This window comes from Hibiscus syriacus, unplaced genomic scaffold (genome assembly GCF_006381635.1).
Source record: "Hibiscus syriacus cultivar Baekdansim isolate YM2019G1 unplaced genomic scaffold, ASM638163v2 tig00112130_pilon, whole genome shotgun sequence".
Classification (NCBI taxonomy): Eukaryota; Viridiplantae; Streptophyta; class Magnoliopsida; order Malvales; family Malvaceae; genus Hibiscus; species Hibiscus syriacus.
The window spans coordinates 234,785-240,784 of NW_024063260.1; positions in this window are offsets into that span (position 1 = coordinate 234,785).

Consider the following 6,000-nt stretch of genomic DNA (forward strand, 5'->3'; position numbering starts at 1 on the left):
GTGAAAATTTCTGATCTGATTCTATAAGGAGTATGTTGTCTTGCTAATAGAATAAGATTTGTATGATATAATAGAAATTGATTATAGAAATTGTCGAAGTGAATCGATAACTGACAAATCTGATGGTGATAGCAATTCACCTGCCTTACCCAGGCAGGATGAAGAGTGAAAACCTCAAAAAGTGTCTTATAAGATTAAAGGTTGATTTCAGAAAGTTGAAATCATATCTGAATAATGATAGAAAGTTTTCACTGTTTTGAATCGGAAAGGTGATATGAATTCATTTTGTTATTTTGTGGATAAGATAGAATATGGTGAACAAGTGTCACCATAAGAGCATTAAAAGATCTAATGATGTAGTGAGAATTGGTAGAAGAGTTTAAGAATAAGTGTATTAGTGACAAGCGTATAATATATATATATATAAAGTCAGAGCTTATGAGTTTGAAACGAAGGGATAGTATTGTGTATAAGCAAGAGTGTGAATATGATAAGGATTGCAGTTAAGATGGAAAGAGTTAGCGTTGGCTAACCAGAGTATGTGATGAAAATATACTAGAATTAGAAGATGATGTCAGGGTAAGTTAACCAAGTATGATGCGGATTTGGATATGGTAGTGTATTCTTAGTATGGAAATGTAAGGTAGTAAAGGAGATAAGGACTCGTATGATTGAGGGAAATATAAGTACAAGAGATGATAAAGAATGATGTTCTGTATAAGTAAAGTTGACTATCAAAATCATGAAAATGTGATAAGGAGTGATAGTTAAGGATAAATATATGTGATATAAAAGAGCAAATGAGTAGTACTGTGTATGAGTTTGAAAAGTTGAGTAAGATATCGCTGAGAAATATGTGATAAAGATTGGTAATCAGAGATGAGTATAAGTGATAGGAAAAAGAATATGTGAACATGAAAGGAAAGATACAATTTATGTATAAGGAGATTTCGATTTTGAATGAATAAAGAAATAATGGAATAAAGAATGAAAATGACTGAGTTTAAAGGATCATATATAATAAAGGTTATATGGAAATGTAGATGATAAGTTTGATATAAAGTAAGAAAAATGTGCAAGGTGATGTGAAAAGATTGTTTGATTCTGTAAAATGTATGTTTAATTACATTTGAAGAAGTGTTAAGGTTGTGTTTTTGGTCAAATGATGATGGAATAAGAGTTTGGGTTATTATTATAAGGTAATTAGAGATAGAATTATGTTGTGAAGTGATGAGAATAGATGTTACTATTTACATGATGAGTGATATTATATGGAATTTTAGAAAGGTCAAAGAAAGATGTAGAATTAAAGGAGAGAAAAGACAAAAATTTAATTGGGTTCTTTGGAAGTTGAAGGCAAATCAATGATTATAAATTTCGAAAGGATAAAGTAAAGAAAACAATATGAGAACATTAGAAGATATGTTCTTATCAATGTGTGCAATGAAAATTCGAGGACAAATTTTCTGAAAAGGATGGGAGATTTGTAACATCCCAAAACAAGAGCAAGTGACTAAAATGAAAGTTTTAAAAATTTGAAGTCTGATTTTGAAAGATTTGAAAGATTTATTTTATTGTTTAGTAAATAACTAATGGAATAAGGGGTATAATGGTCATTTGACAAAGAAAGATTTTTATTTTTCCCTTATAAAAGAAGTAGACACGTGGAGAGGGGAAGAAAAAATAAGAAGACTTTGGAGATGTTTGGCTTTCTTCTTCCTTTCTTCCCGTGGCTCCATTGTAAATATCGAGCACGAACAAGTTTCGGGATGACTAACAGGTTAAGATTCGATCGAAGAAAATGAATCATAAAAGGGGATTGGAACTTAGTGAGGCTAAGGTTACAGAAGAGAGAAGAGAAACTAAAAGAGCAAGACATGTCAGCATCTCCCTTACAAAGTTTCAGATCAGAAAATAGATGATTTAAATGAATTTCGTTAATTTGAATATAGTTGGCATGTACTAATTGATTGAGTTGAATATGCTCTGAATGGTTTGTAAAACAATTTGATAGTATTTATTACTGTAAATGAATTATTTTCTCAAATGAAGAAATTAAGATTTTAGTGGATTTGTAAAGAACAGAGTTTTGAAAATCAATGTGACACCTCGGACTCGGATTCGGGTCGGATGCAAATAAGGTACGAAGGGTTTTCCCAAAACTGTTATCTCCTCTCAACACGATGATTATTTGGGAACATCATGTTGGAAAATAGACTGTTGCAAAACGAGGCGTTAGCACTGATTGAAAAATATTAAATAAATAATCAATCAGAATGATAACCGTGTCGTGGTAATCCACTACCTTAGAAGCAAATTTGCCCTGATGTGTATAATCGCTACAATGGACGAACAACCCCCTGAGGTTAACACGGCTCTCCGTAAATTCGTACACCCGAAAACTGGAGTGAAATTGGAGGTATTGCTCTTCTCTCAACTCAAACAACACTCAAAAGAGATGTGTTTCAAAGCAAATGTTTGCTTGGGATATCACAAAATGAATGAAATTGCCCACTATTTATAGGCTAAATACTGAGGGCAAAATCTTTATTTCCAATACTAGTGGGATAACCTAATTTGAGCATATTTTAATACTAGTGGGATAACCTAATTTAGCATATTTCTAATACTAGTGGGATGACCTAATTTGAGCATTATCAATATTCCCCCACTAATGTAAAACAATTCTTTAATAAAGATGAGAGCAATTAAGTTAAAACACGAGAAGAGCAATAGCGAGATTAGTTGCTTAAGCACTACTGAACGTATCTAAACTAGTACATAGTGATGTTAAGCAATCATTCTCTTAGATAAGTGAAACTAGTCTTGAACTTTCTAAGATTGGGGTAAACTCATAACACAGAACTAACCCCTTCATCACCAAAGTCCTCGATGTGTCTACAAAGAGTATATACAAAAATGTATATATGTTTAGCCCTCTTTCCTCGGGATTCTAATAAGTGTACTAGAAAAACGGACCAACATTTTTCATAGAAGGTGGCTAATCCTTCTCACTTACGTAGGTTATTTCATCAAGTTTATCTCAACATAAACCACTTAAACTGAGTTGTGAAATAATTAAGAGCTTTTATAATTGCTCAACCTCACAAAGGGTATGTTGACTTTCTTCAAGTTCATTAAAAATGAACCACCCAAACTCTGGGATAAGAAATCATTAAGAATAAATAGTCAACCTCATAATTCGGTGAATTCAATATGTCCTTCTCACTAGAAACTCCCAAATTTTTGGGTTTAAATTCATTAAGAGTTTAATAAAACTCATCATCTCAAGCGGTATATTCATCTAGTCCTTCGCGATTAGAACTACCCACTCAACTCTGAGTTAAGAACTTATTAAGAATATATATTCAACCAAAATCAGTAAATTCATCAAGTTTTTCTCACTAAGACCACCCACATCCTGGCCTATGAATTTATTAAGAGAAATTAAACTCATCATTGGCATGCACATTATTCATCATAGGGATAGACAGTAGGAATGTGCACTATGAGTATTTCCATGGTTTCGTTTGACCACATGGAACTTAGATAACTAAGTTGGGTACCACCATGAATTCCTCAACCAATGGGCTTTAGACCCATACCCCTCAACAAATCTAGGACCAGCTTCCTACTTAACCCTTTGGTAAGTGGATCTGTTAGGTTTCTTTCTGACTTCACATACTCTAAAGAGAGCACTCCATTCTTTATTAAGTGTCTAACTTATTCATGTCTTATGTGAATGTGTCTTTTCTTACCATTGTAAGCTTGGTTTTAGCCACACATATCGCAGCTTGTGAATCACACAATAAAGAAATCGGAGGAGTCGGTCTTCCCCACGACGGAATATCTGCTAACAAGCTTCTAAGTCACTCGGCTTCTTGCCTATCTAGGTCAAGAGCTATAAACTCTGACTCCATGGTAGAACAAGAAAAACAAGTATGCTTTGATGATTTCCATGAGATTGTTGCTCCACCTAAAGTAAAAACATACCCTCCCATAGAGCTTACATCATCATTATCAAAAACCCAATTGGCATCACAATATCCTTCCAGTACCACAGGGTAACCAACAAACTCAAGCTTCCAATCCAAAGTACCCTTAAGATACTTCAGTAAGCGTCTAAGAGCAATCCAGTGTTCACCACTCGGATTATGAGTATATCTACTTAGTCTACTCACAGCATAAGCAATATCAGGCTGAGTATAGTTCATTAAGAACATTAAACTTTTGATTAATTTAGCATATTCAGTTTGGGAAACGCTACATCCTTTATTCTTAAAGAGATATATGTTAGGGTCACAAGGGTTCGAACAGGGACGACATCAAAACTGTCAAATTTCTTTAACACTTTCTCAAGATACTGTGCTTGACCTAAAGAAAATCCCTTTTTCAGTTTTGGTAATTTTGACTCCTAAGATTACATTGACTTCTCCCAAATCCGTTATCTCAAATTTAGTGGAAAAGAAATTGTTTGTTTTGTTAATGGACTCAATGTTAGAACATAAAATCAACATGTCATCAACATACAAAACTTATGATGACACAATCAGTACCAAACATTCTCGAATACATACAAGTATCCGAATCATTCACAACAAAACCAAAACTAAGTATAGTTTTATTAAATTTCTTGTACCATTGTTCCCATATAGATCTCCTCATCTTGGTCTTCATTCAGAGATGCAGTCTTAACATCCATTTGATGTACTCGCAATTTATGAATGGAGGCTAGTGCAAATAATGCATGGATCGTTGAGATGTTCAAAACGGGAGAGTGAGAATCAAAGTAGTCTAAAACAAACTTTTGAGTGAACCCTTTGACAACTAACATTGCCTTGTACCACATGATCAAACCATCTGGTCTCATTTTCTTCCGGAAGATTCATTTGCTACAGATTTATTTAAATCCTCTAGGAAAGTCAATTAATTCCCAAGTATGATTAGACATTATCGATTCTAGTTCATCATTAATAGCTTTTTTAGGATCCTCATATAATATTTAAGATATATGATCAGAAAGAGAGTCTAAATCAGTTATCTCATAAATAAAAGAAGTGATAAAATTTGGTCCAAATAGCCTTTTACTTCTTCTAGGCTCGAAATCAATTTCTTGAGAACACCTAGCAGGAATACTAGAAGAAGTGGATATAATATTTTCTATTTGAGTTTATGTCATTTTAAGACACCCCACATTTCTAACATTTTAGGATATCCATAAGTTTCTTGTAAAACGTGTAAACAAATACTCAATTATACTAGAGTAAAGTTTGTTATGAGTTTTAGCCATAAAACTATATTTTAACAAACTCAAGTTTTGTTTACACATAATTATAATCTCAAAGTTTTGAGAAGTTACAAATCAAAAATACAACAACAACAACAACAAAACCCTATTCCCATATGCAATGGGGTAAGGGGGAGGTAGGGTAGTAGACTGCCCCCAACGCCAGGTTGAGAGCAGCTTCCGTGGAAGACCTCCGACAGTCAGAAAATTAAAAATAAAGATAAAATGCAATGCATGTATAAATAAATAAATAAATACATAGTTGAACAGTCTTCATATTCACTCTTCATATGCGCGTCTCTAATGGGAAGTAATCCCTGCAAATAAATCCCATCGTAAAAAATCTCTGCATATATACAGAAGACGTAAGACCCGACTAAATTTAAAAAGAGGTTACCTGAAGAGAAGGATACACAGTAGTCAGCGATAGCAAGCTACGAGACGGAATAAAGTCAAATGGGTTAACACATAAACTAAGGCAACACTAATACGCTACCCTAGTTCTAAGCCTTCATAAATTCCAATGACAGGAACGTATATAAAGTAGAAGTCATGGAAATTACTATAAAGACATTAAAAATAATATAGAGAATGTTACACCTTATAGTTGTGACCCGCACTACTCGGCTACCTGGTCTTAAGTCTCCATACTTTCCTATCAGAGGTCATGTCCTCGTTAAGGGCTAAATCGTTCAAATCAGATCTCAAGCAGT